Consider the following 13,882-nt stretch of genomic DNA (forward strand, 5'->3'; position numbering starts at 1 on the left):
TCATTTGGTATTGTTACTGAAAGTGCACTAGGATCGAGGCAACGAGCACTAGAGGGGGGGTGAATAGTGCTTTTAAATTTTTTTGCGGAATATTGAATGATTTTGCAAATCTCAAAGCAAACACACAAAGAACACAAGATTTTATCCTGGTTCGGTCAAACCCGATCTACATCCAGTCCACAAGCAAAACCCGCTTGAGATTTTCCACTATCAACCTTGTAAACTACAATATCACACAGACCATAACCGGTCCCACTTTCAGTAACAATCCCACTGAAAGCAAACAACTCCTTTACACCAAGGAGTTCTTTTTACAGAAAATAAATAACAACTTACAATACAACCTATGAGCCTTCTTTTTGAATGCAAATGAGATGCAATTGACTTTTGAGGCTGTTGAAACACTCTACTCACGAATTCACTATCTCTCAAAGTGATTTGAGTGAAAAACTGAAGTGAAAATATCACGTGAGTGAGAAAACAAATACTTGAATGAATAGGAGTGAAAAGCAAAAAGTAATTCAATATAATTCTATTGAATTTGATGTTTTTGAGTGTAGAATGCACTCATATTTATAGTTAAAATATTTCATACATTGAGAGTATGAAAGGGTGTCAAAACTGTCCATTTTGAACGATCAAAATGTTTGAAAAATGAAAAGACGCCTTTTTTGAAGTTTCAGGAAAACGACAAAATTAGTCGGCTGAAACATCAGTTAGTCGACTAATAGTTAGTTATTAGTAGACTGATAGTTATCGTCGGTCGACTGATCTGTTAATCGAGCCGTTTGAAAATCTAAACTTTTGAAACTTAGTCGACTTGAGAAAAGTTAGTCGACTGATAATATCATCAGTAGACTGAAAAACCTTTTAGTTAACTACTGCTAAAAACTTCTGAAAAACAAACATTCTGTTCGGTCGACTGATAAAAAGCATTAGTCGACTGCTGCTAAATTTTTCAGAAAACACATGTTCTGTTGAGTCGACTGATAAAACCATTAGTCGACTGCTGCTAATTTTCCAGAAAACAGACATTCTGTCTAGTCGACTGATAAAACCTTTGGTCGACTAATTTGACAAGAATGACTTTTTAGAAAATATGGCGCGAAAGGATTAGTCGACTGATAGGTCTATTGGTCGACTAATAAACATGAAAATTTAAGAAAAGAGTTTTCTAAAAATATTTTCAAAATATTTTCTTTTAGAAAAGTTTTTCTAAAGACTTCTAAGGTGAAATGCAACCTAAATATGCACTCTAAGTAAGGCTCTTACAAGAATCTAAGACTTTTAATGAATTAAACATATGCACACTAGTCTTCAAAGATTCTTCACTGAATTCTTCAATTTTTTTATAGCCTTAGCTGAAATGCAGTTGATTCCACTTGCTCATCATCAAAACCTTGTACTTGAAGTATCATGTATGGCTTCATTGTCGTAACAATCTCCTCCTTTTTGATGATGACAAACTTAATCAAAGATGAAGCATTTAGATGCATAGATGGAGATTTTACTCCCCCTATCAATATGCTGCAAAACATTAAAAGTTAGCACATTTAAAGCACATATATCACTTATTGATTGGTTTGCATTTCCATTCATCATTTCTTCATGTATTTAGAAATACATTCATTCAAAGCTTTCTTTTTCTCTTAATTTTGCATTTCTCATGCAAGATCTCCTGTAATGTAATTGCTATCATCTTTTTCTCAAGATCTCCTACAATTTCAATGTAATGCTATCTTTATCTTTTTCTCCTCCTTTGTCAGAATCAAAAAAGAGTAAGGGCAAAAATAGCATAAGCAAAATAGACTTTTAACTCGGATCTCTATTTTAAAACACGGCAAGAGAGTTACGGCGTGTTTTGAAGATGCGCCAGTCACTGCAAGAGGATTCCGGCGTTTCAAGATCACGGCCAAAAGATTCCAGCGTCTCCCTGTTATCCAGGCGAAGATGGAGTCGAACGGCACTCCGAGGGTTTTTCGGAAGAGAGAGAGGCAAGAGAGAAAGAGGGGTTTAAGGGTTTCGTTTTTAAGAAAAAACGAAAAGGTACGAAGTGAAACGATGCCTCTTTTTTTAAAAAAAAAACGGGTTTTAAAACAAATCCAAGGGGTGTCGGGTCCCTTCACTTAAATTTTTTTTTAAAAAATTTAGTCGACTAAAACTTTATCGGTCGACTAAAAAAGTGCGACTTATTCTAAAAATATCATCAGTCGACTAGAACTATATCGGTCGACTAATATGATGCAATACATTCCAAAATATAAAAACACCAGTCGACTAGAATTTTATCGGTCGACTAATATAGTGCGATTTTGTTCAAAAATCAATATTTTTATAAATCCAAAAACGAGCAAATACCTAGTTCTCTCCTAATTCACATAAAATCTTCATTTTTAAGAGGTTTAGTGAAGATATCGGCATGTTGTTCTTTTGTGGAAATAAAATTTAACGAAATATCTCCTTTTAACACATGATCTCTTAAAAAATGATGTCTAACTTCAATATGCTTAGTTCTTGAGTGCTGAATAGGATTTTTCGAAAGATTTATAGTACTAGTGTTATCACAATAAATAGTTGTTGTGGAGTAATTCAAACCAAAATCTTTTAAGGTATGTTTCATCCAAAGTACTTGTGAACATGCTAAACTAGCCGCTATATATTCATCTTCAGTTGTTGAGAGTGATACTGAATTTTGCTTTTTACTAAACCAAGAGAGTAAGGAATTTCCCAAGAAATGACAAGTTCCACTAGTACTCTTGCGATCAGATTTACTTCCTGCAAAATCTGCATCACTATATGAAACTAAATCAAAGGAAGATGATTTTGGGTAAAACAAACCGAAATCTGAAGTATCTTTCAAATAACGAAGAATTTCTTTTACTGCAGTTAAATGAGAGTCCTTTAGATTAGCTTGAAATCTTGCACACATACAAACACTAAACATAATATCAGGTCGACTAGCAGTTAAGTATAATAGAGATCCGATCATACCTCTGTAGAGCTTAGTATCTACACTTTTACCATTTTCATCTTTATCAAGAGAAGTAGTTGTACTCATAGGATTCCTTCATGATTTCGATGAGTCCATCCCAAATCTCTTGAGAAGTTCTTTTGTATACTTAGCCTGATTGATGAAGATTCCTTCTTCAGTTTGCTTTATTTGAAGTCCAAGGAAGTAGTTTAATTCGCTCATCAAGCTCATTTCAAACTCTTCCTGCATAGCCTTAGCAAATTCTTTACAAAGAGAATCATTAGTAGAACCAAATATTATGTCATCAACATAAATTTGCACAATAAGAATATCTGAATTAAAATGTTTAATAAATAAAGTGGAGTCTACCCGACCAATGGAAAAACCAGATTGTTCTAGAAAATTTTGTAGTCTTTCATACCACGCTCTTGATGCTTGTTTGAGTCCATACAGAGCTCTTTTCAATTTGTAGACCTTTTCTGGATATTTCTCATTTTCAAAGCCTGGGGGTTGCTCTACATAAACTTCTTCATTGATGTGTCCATTTAAAAATGCACTCTTAACATCAATTTGATATAACTTGAAGTTCATGTAACTAGCAAAAGCAAGCATCATACGAATTGACTCTAATCGAGCCACTGGTGCATAGGTTTCATCAAAATCTATGCCTTCTTCTTGATTATAGCCTTGTGCCACTAGCCTTGCTTTGTTACAAATGACTTCACCATTTTCATCCAGCTTATTTCGGAAGACCCATCTTGTTCCAATTACTGGATGATCCTTTGGTCTATCAACTAGATCCCAAACATCATTCCTAGTAAATTGGTTAAGTTCCTCAGACATGGCTAAAAGCCAAAATTCATCATCACAGGCCTCCTTGATATTCTTTGGTTCTAATTTAGATATGAAAGCAACATTTGCAATATATTTTTCTAACTGCCTTCTAGTTTGGACACCACTCTTTATTTCACCAATAACTTGTTCATGTGGATGATTAGGTACTTCTTTCCAAACCGGTTGAAGAGGAATATTTTGTTGAGAAGTACTCTCTATCAAGGGTTCTTCTTGAAGTGTTGCTTCTTCTTCTTCGCTTAGAGGAATAACCTGCTCACAATTCTCATCAAATGCAACATGTAGAGATTCTTCAATACAAGATGTTCTTTTATTGAAAATACGATATGCTTTACTTCTAGAAGAATATCCAAGAAATACTGATTCATCTGATTTTGAATCAAACTTATCAAGATTATCTTTGGTATTTAACAAGAAACATTTACTACCAAAAATTTTGAAATATGAGATCTTTGGTATACGATCATAATACAATTCAAAACATGTTTTATGTAAAATTGGTCGAATAAGAACACGATTTAAGACATAACATGCTGTATTAATTGCTTCAGCCCAAAAATATTTTGGTAAATTTTTATCTTGAAGCATGGTTCTAGCACATTCTTGCAAAGTTCTATTCTTTCTTTCAACAACTCCATTTTGTGGAGCCGCTCTAGGAAAAGCAAAGTTGTGAGATATACCATGTAAATCACAAAACTTTAGAAAAGATTCATTTTCAAATTCACCACCATGATCACTACGAATTTTAATAATAGATGTAGATTTTTCATTTGCAATTCTTCTACAAAGTTTAGAAAATTCTGAAAAAGCATCATTTTTGCTTTTTAGAAAAATCACCCATGTAAACCGAGAATAATCATCTACTATAACAAAAGCATACTTGCTACCATTCAAACTTTGAATTCTAGATGGTCCAAATAGATCTAAATGTAAAAGTTCAAGAGGACGTTTTGTTGAAACTATATCTTTAGCTTTAAAAGAACTCTTAATTTGTTTACCCTTTTGACAAGCATCACATAAGTGATCCTTTTTATATGGTATTCTAGGTAGGCCTCTTACAAGATCATTCTTGGATAATTTTGAAATAATTTTAAAATTAACATGTCCAAGTCTCTTGTGCCATAACCATTGAATTTCATTTGAAACAATAAGACATTTTTCATTAAAAGAGGGTAATTCATCTAGATATAGTTCATACACATTGTTTCTTCTTTTACCTTTAAAAATGATCTTTTTAGATTGAAAATCAGAAATTAAGCATAAATCATTTTCAAAAGAAACATGAAAACCTTTATCACATAATTGACTAATAGATATTAAATTATGCATTAAACCATCCACTAAAACAACATTTTCTATCAAGGGAAATTTTGGATTACCAATATTACCAATACCTATCACTTTTCCCTTGTTATTGTCACCAAAGGTGACGGTTCCTCCATCCTTATTTTGGAGGGTGGAAAATAACTCCGGCCTTCCAGTCATATGTTTGGAACAACCGCTGTCCAATATCCATTTGCTCCTTATGTTGTGTACCTACAACAAAATCAGAAAACAGAGCATTTGACCCCTTTCTATTTTTGGGTCCATGAGAGTTAGTCTTAGGAACCCATATCCATTTGGATTTTGGTTTCCTTTGATAATAAATATTCTTTCTATAAAAGGATTTAGAATAAACATGTCTAGAATAATCATTTCTAGATGCATTTCTATTATAACTAGAAAGTTTAGTTTTATGAACAAAAGGTTGAGAATAATGTCTTTGATTTTTCACCACATAGTTTGGTCTATTTTTAGTATCAAAGAAGCTATATCCTAATCCGGTTTTATTAACCGAGCATCTTTGAGAACCAAGAAGTTTTTCTAGATTCTCTTGACCATTTGTGAATTTGGTCACTATAGAAAGAAGATCATTTGACTTTTCTTTAAGACTAAATGTTTCATTTTGTAAGAGATTGGTTCTAACTCCAATTTCTTTTATCTCAAGTGCTTGGCAAGAATTTTCCTTCTTGAGATCTTCTATTTCTTGAAGTAACACTTTATTTTGAGAGTCAAGAGTTAAATTTTCAGTTTTTAACTCTTTATTTTTAGAACTAAGACTCTTAAATTTAGCATATAAATCATTAAATGCTTCAAATAACTCATCATAGTCAAATTGACTTACCGAATCTTCTTGTGCTACAAAACACATGTTGGCGACTTCTTCATTTGATTCTTCATCGGAAGAGGAGTCACTATCATCCCAACAGGCTTGAAATGCCTTTTTCTTCTTGAATTGGTCCTTGGGCTTGAATTTGAGAAGAGGACAATCTTTCTTGATATGTCCTGCCTTTTTGCAGTTAAAGCACTTTACTTCATTGGGAATGGAAGAATCTGCTTTCTTTGCCTTTCTTTGAAATCTTCCCTTTTTGATGAATCTTCTGAATTGTCTTGTGATGAGGGCAATATCTTCATCTTCATCTTCATCTTCTTCAGAATTTTCTGAGTCAGAAGTAGCCTTAAAAGCAAGAGATTTCTTTTTAGGCTCTTCTTCTTGTCTGTTTTGAAGTTGGACCTCATATGCCATTAGGTTACCAACTAAGTCTTCAAGAGTGAGAGTATTGAGATCATTTGCTTCTTCAATAGCAGTGGTTTTTCTCTCCCATTCAGGAGTTAAACACCTTAGAATCTTTCTGACTAAATCCACTTGTGAATATTCTTTTCCAAGGGATTTCAAAGTGTTAGTTATATCGGTCATTCTAGTTACCATGTCCGATATAGATTCATTTTGCTTCATTTTGAACAATTCAAATTTATGAACTAAAGAAGCAATTTTAGATTCCTTTACCTTTGACGTACCTTCGTGAGTTACGAGAAGAGTATGCCAGATTTCATTAGCTGTAGAGCATTGAGAGATGCGATTGAACTCTACCTTGTCAACGCCACAATATAAGGCATTCATTGCCTTGGCATTAAGTGAAGCAGTCTTCTTTTCATCATCGGTCCATCGGCTGAAATCAGTTGATGGAGTTTGGTACTATTCTGAAACAACTCTCCAGATATCGAGATCCATGGATTGCAGGAATATTGTCATTCTTACTTTCCAGTATCCATAGTTTGTTCCGTCGAAGAGAGGAGGACGAACAGAGGAGCTTCCTTCTTTGTGCTGAGATGTTGTAGTTGTCATGCTAGATGATGGTCAAATTAAAGTAATAGCAAACCTGTGCTCTGATACCAAATGAAAGTGCACTAGGATTGAGGCAACGAGCACTAGAGAGGGGTGAATAGTGCTTTTAAAAATTTCTGCGGAATATTGAATGATTTTGCCAATCTCAAAGCAAACACACAAAGAACACAAGATTTTATCCTGGTTCGGTCAACCCCGACCTACATCCAGTCCCCAAGCAAAACCCGCTTGAGATTTTCCACTATCAACCTTGTAAACTACAAGATCATTTAGACTATAACCGGTCCCACTTTCAGTAACAATCCCACTGAAAGCAAACAACTCCTTTACACCAAGGAGTCCTTTTTATAGAAAATAAATAACAACTTACAATACAACCTATGAGGCTTTCTTTTTTAATGCAAATGAGATGCAATTGGCTTTTGAGGTTGTTGAAACACTCTACTCACAAATTCACTATCTCTCAAAGTGATTTGATTGAAAAACTGAAGTGAAAATATCACTTTGAGTGAGAAAACAAATACTTGAATGAATAAGAGTGAAAAGCAAGAAGTAATTCAATATAATTCTATTGAATTTGATGTTTTTGAGTGTAGAATGCACTCATATTTATAGTTAAAATATTCCATACATTGAGAGTATGAAAGGGTGTCAAAATTGTCCATTTTGAACGATCAAAACGTTTGAAAAATGAAAAGACACGCCTTTTTTGAAGTTTCAGGAAAACAACAAAATTAGTCGACTGAAACATCAGTTAGTCGACTAATAGTTAGTTATTAGTAGACTGACAGTTATCGTCGGTCGACTGATCTGTTAATCGAGCCGTTTGAAAATCTGAACTTTTGAAACTTAGTCGACTTGAGAAAAGTTAGTCGACTGATAATATCATCAGTAGACTGAAAAACCTTTTAGTCGACTGCTGCTAGAAACTTCTGAAAAACAAACATTCTGTTCGGTCGACTGATAAAAAGCATTAGTCGACTGCTGCTAAATTTTTCAGAAAACACATGTTCTGTTCAGTCGACTGATAAAACCATTAGTCGACTGCTGCTAATTTTCCAGAAAACAGACATTCTGTCCAGTCGACTGATAAAACCTTTGGTCGACTAATTTGACAAGAATGACTTTTTAGAAAATATGGCGCGAAAGGATTAGTTGACTGATAAGTCTATTGGTCGACTAATAAACATGAAAATTTAAGAAAAGAGTTTTCTAAAAAGATTTTCAAAAGAGTTTCTTTTAAAAAAGTTTTTCTAAAGACTTTTAAGGTGAAATGCAACCTAAATATGCACTCTAAGTAAGGCTCTTACAAGAATCTAAGACTTTTAATGAATTAAACATATGCACACTAGTCTTCAAAGATTCTTCACTGAATTCTTCATTTTCTTCATAGCCTTAGCTGAAATGCAGTTGATTCCACTTGCTCATCATCAAAACCTTGTACTTGAAGTATCATGTATGGCTTCATTGTCGTAATAGTTACATCTAAGTTTTGCAGTAAATTTTAATATGTATTATACATTTGAATTATTTTCTTACACATGAGCTTTACTGTGCTATCTTTGAGTTTGGAAGTAGAATTTGATTACCATAACTGAGTATTAAGTGGTTTAGTGCTAAGTATTGAACATTAGTACAAAAGGTGTTTAGTCTTTGGCAGTCAGTAGGTGCATTAGCAGTCAATCTGTGTTAGTATTAATAAGTCTGCGTCAGCAGAGTGTGTTAGCATTATACAAGGTCATCAATCTGCATAGTGTGTATATTGTTAGTATTGTGTGTCGATCTTTTAATTATATTTCCAGCATGATGCTGATAGGGCATAATGTGTACAGTGCCAGCATAGTGAGCATCAACAGTAAAGTTGGGTGTATTAGCAGTATGTTAAATAATAAGTCTGTGTTATAGTGTGTGTGTTAGCATTTGTTAAAATGTTTTGTGATAACATAAGAGTGCTGGTATTATCTGTGCCAAGACAGTGTGTTATAGTTAGGCTATCAGTAGGTGTGTAGTTAAAGCAATCAGTAGAAATCATGATTAGCAGTGAATAGGTGTTAGCAGTAGCAGTTAATAGTCTATATTGCTGAAAGTTAATAAAGGGTGTTAGTATTTGTTAAGCAGTGTATACACATTAGTAGTTAGTATATATTAGTACACTATGTTAGTATGTTAACAATTAGGGTATGATTAGCAATAACAGAGTGTGTTAGGTAGTGTGTTACATTTGAGTTTTATATCTAAGTCTTATAACTAAGTTTAATTATTTCTTTTGAATTCAATCTTGATATTAATTCCAATTCTCAAATATTTTGAGAGCACCAATCTCTTTCGAAAAATTCAAGTCTCAATTTAAAAACAAGGTACATTTTCAAAATTCAGTGCTCGAACTGGTACACTTTCAAAACCCAGTACTCAAACTGGTTTATTTTCAAAATCCAGGGTTCAAACTGGTACATTTTTCAAAATCCAGTGTTCGTGCTGGTAAATTTCCAAAACCAAGTGTTCATGCTGGTAAATTTTCCAAAATCCAGTGTTTGTGCTGGTAATTTTTCAAAAAAAAAAACAGTGTTTGTGCTGGTAATTTTTCAAAAACCCCAGTATTCGTACTGGTAATTTTTCAAAACATAATGCTTGTGCTGGTACATTTTTCAAAATCTGGTGTTAACACTGATACACTTTAAAATTCAGTGTCCACATTGTCTAGTTTTCCTTCGGAATTCGAGTTCTGACTCAATTTTTTTTTCCTTCCAATTGATCTAGTTTTTCTTCGGGATTCGAGTTCCAACTCAAATTTCCTTTCCTTCTAATTGATCTAGTTTTCCTTCAGGATTCGAGTTCCGACTCATTTTTTTTCCTTCCAAATTAATCTACTTTTCCTTCAGAATTCGAGTTCCGACTCGAATTTCTTTTCCTTCCAAATTGATCTAGTTTTCCTTTAGAATTTGAGTTCCGACTCAAATTTCTTTTCCTTCCAAATTGATCTAGTTTTCTTTTAGGATTCGAGTTCCGACTCAAATTTCTTTTCCTTAAAACTAAATTGGTCTAAGTTTTTTCTTTAGGATTCGAGTTTCGACTCGAATTTCCTTTCCTTCTAAACTTTTCAGTTTTTTCTTTAGGATTCGGGTTTCGACTCAAATTTCTTTTCCTTAAATCCAAATTAGATAAAGTTTTCCTTTAGGGTTCGAGTTTCGACTCGAATTTCCTTTCCTTCTGAAATTTTTCAGTTTTTCCTTTAGGATTCGAGTTTCAACTCGAATTTCCTTTCCTTTAAATCCAAATGAGTCTAGTTTTTTTTTCAAAGATTTGAGTTTCAACTCGAATTTTCTTTCCTTCAAAACCAAACTTTCTAGTTTTCCTTTGAAAGCTTGGGTTCTGACATGAATTTTCCAATTTACCTTACAGGATCTAAGTTTCGACTCAGTCGTTCTTTCAAAACCAACTTCTAAGTTGGACTTACCTTCAAAATCCAGCATTGTGCTAGGACTTACCTTCAGAATTCCAATTTCGTATTGTATTTACCTTTAGAGTTCAGGTTCGTGTTAGACCTTCATCCAGAATCCCACTGTTGTGTCAACTCGAATATCAAGCAATTTCTTTCACCAAAGATTCTAAGAATATTTTATCAATTTGTCATTAAATATTTTTGATTTCAAAACCTTTATTGCATAAAAGTATTACCTCAAAATTACCTTCAGTATTACTTCCAAAAGGACAAAGCTTTTGCGAAAAAGGATCCAAAACTCAAAATCTTTCTATTGGCCAACCAAAAGGATGAAGAATAAATCCTCGATATGGCCAGCAAATAAAGTTCAATGTTGTTGCAGAGCCATAAGTGATCGATATTGATCGCAGTCAATGACACATTTTTAAAGATCATTCTTGGAAAATAAGGCAGTCGAACTATCCTTGGTGATACACAAAAATCGACTCAGTTTCCATATCTCCTCAATCACTTAAGCTGCAATTAAATATCTGCAAAAGGGATCTCTCAATTGTCGTCAAGATGAAGACGAATTATAAGAGTTAGACCCCCGAGGCCAAAGAAGATTTGGATCATCTTCAAGATGAAGAAGTTTGTGACGGATCCTTCTAGGGAAAGTTCAGATCACCGTCAAGTTAAAGGCGACTACGATGAGCCTCTCGACAAACCATAAAGGATATTTAATTTCTGCTATCATCAAGAGATTTCCAACCAATGAGCCAATATCGTCAAACCCTGAGAAAAAGAAGGATCAGAGCATCTCCAAGATGAAGGAGTTTGTGATGTACCCTTCACAAAAAAAAGAGAGAAAAGTCAGGACATCTCCAAAATGAAGGATGATGTAATCGCCCCCCCCCCCCCCCCCAAAAAAAAAAAAAAAAAAACCAAGAGAGCACTAATTCTGCCAAAAAAAAAGAGGGTAAAAAGATCATCATGAGAAAAGAATCCTAGGATATCAAACTGTCGAATCTACCAAGAATCTTCTTTAAATTTTGTGAAATTCTATTATCAATATTCTTTCACTAATTGCTTTCATAATATAAAAAATACTCTATTTTTTGTTCATATCAAGGAAATTGATAGCTTCCTTGAAAGAAAGCCAATCGCAAGCAATTTGAATCTTGATTCTACAAAGTTAGGCCAATTGGAGGTAATACTTTGGGTAGAAAAGAGGAAAGATTTTCATACCAATATACATCAGTTTCAAGTATTTTGAATCAACAAACAATTTTTAACATTTTGGCAATACTTTCTTACTATCTTCATATGAAGTGAAGAGTCTGATGTCGATCTTGACATATTCTAGCATCACCTTTTACCTCCTTAAGAGAGTAACCTTTATCGTCTTTCACGTTGTTGAAAGATTAGCCATCTCTCCGAAAGGATAGCCTTTGTCATCTTTTGAGTTGTCGAAAGAATTCATCTTTTGCGTTGTCAAAAGAATCACCTTGCTCCTTTAGATCGCCTTGTCATCTTTTGCGTTGTTGAAAGAATCGCTTTGTTCCTTTGGATCGCCTTGTTCCTTTGGATCGCCTCTGTCATCTTTCGCATTGTCGAAAGAATTTATCTTTCGCATTGTCGAAAGAGTCGTCTTATTCTTCTTCAAAAAAGTTGTCTTATTCGCCAACTTACCATTTTTCATCTTCTCGGTCAGGTTAAGGGTTAAACCTGAGCCTCATTTTGATGAGGTATTTCAATTCCCGGTCAGGTTAAGGGTCAAACCTGAGCCTCATTTTTACATGAGGTATTTCTCGTCCCATCCAGGTTAAGGGCAAAACCTGAATCTTACTTCTTTGAAGTAAATTTTTCTTCTTTATTCTCCATTTCATATCTACCAATTTCATTAGGGCTAATCTTTATATCCAGTTAGATCCTTCTAACTAAGGCATTTTTATAACCCAAATTTAGTGTGTTTTCTTTGCCATTAAGCTCGTCTTCAAGCCGGCTTAGTAGAAAAGTGGGGCATCTGTAAACACCTGTGATCATCACAAAATTTTTCCTCTCTTGGTGTTCCTTCTCTCTTCCTTTCCAACCTCTATTTCTCCTTTTTGAAGGGGAGAAATGAAAGCCAGAAAAGAAGAGAGAAGAGAAAAGAAAAGAAAGAAGAGAGGGAGAGGAACTTATTTTGCGAAGGTCTCACTTGACCTCAATTTTTGAAAAGATTCTAAAAGATTACTCGCCTCCATTTTGAAATATTTGCGGAAAAATTGGGAGACGGGGCTCGCTCGTCGGTACGAGGTTCGACCGTTCCTGGCGCCTTTACCAGGGGTAATCGAACCAAGGATCAAATTTATGCCTTTTTGCTTTGCCTTAATATTGTTTAAGAATTTATTCTAAGGCTAGAAAATGTACAATGAATCATGCTTGTGTAAATGCAAAAGATGTATGCTCTTTTGAGAAGAATTTGGAAATTTTATCCAAGTGGTTTTGAAATTATGAAGAATATGATGAAGAAATGGTTTTTGAAAGTTGAAGACGGACTTGGAGAAGTTAGATTTTCTAACTTAAGATTTAGAATAGATCTTGAGTTTTGAAATAATCAAAGATTGAGATGAACCAGATTTTGAAGAAGGAAGTTTAAAAGATAAGAATTGAAAGTTTGAGTATGGACTTCAAAATGGATCTAGAATTGGGAGTCAAGATGGAATTTAAAGATAGAGGGAAACTCTAGATTTAAATTTTGAAAATCAGAATAAAAGGTGGAAGAGATCTAGATGGGATTTTTAGAATTTGGGTATGAAATCCGGAATCCATAATAAAATTGGCTCCGAAATCTGGAATCTGAGATGGAATTGGATCTAGAATCCGAGATGAAAAAAAATAGAATTGGATTTAAGATTTAGAGTCCTAGATGGAGTTGAATCTACAATCCTAAGTGAAATTGGATCCGAAGTCTGGAATCCAAAATAGAGTTGGATCTGTAATCTAGAATTCTAAATGGAGTTGGATCCGAAGTTTGGAATCCAATATGGAATTAGAAGATGGATTTGGATTTTGGAAATCCAGATGGAATTTGAAGATGGATCTGGATTTGGAAATATAGATGGGATTTGGATTTTGAGAATCCAGATAGAACTTGGAATTGGATTTGAAAAATCCTAGATCAATTTTCAAAATTTGGGAAAGAAGGATAGAGAATGAAACTTGATTTTGAGATCAGGAGATGAATCTGAAAATTGCAAAGTTAAATTGAATTTTGAATTTTGATCTGAAATGTTGAATTGAATTTGAATTTGATTTATGAATATGATTTTAGAATCTCAAAGTTGAATTGAACTTTGAAATTTGACTTGAATGGGAAATTGAAATTTTTAATGTAAAAAAATGAATTTGAAATTTCAAAGTCAAATTGGACTTTGAAGTTGAAATTTGAATTTTAAAATAAGATAGAATTGAGAAAAAGAATTTGAATTTA

Source organism: Nuphar pumila, chromosome 14 (genome assembly GCF_984573655.1).
Source record: "Nuphar pumila chromosome 14, dmNupPumi1.hap1.1, whole genome shotgun sequence".
NCBI classification, from domain to species: Eukaryota; Viridiplantae; Streptophyta; class Magnoliopsida; order Nymphaeales; family Nymphaeaceae; genus Nuphar; species Nuphar pumila.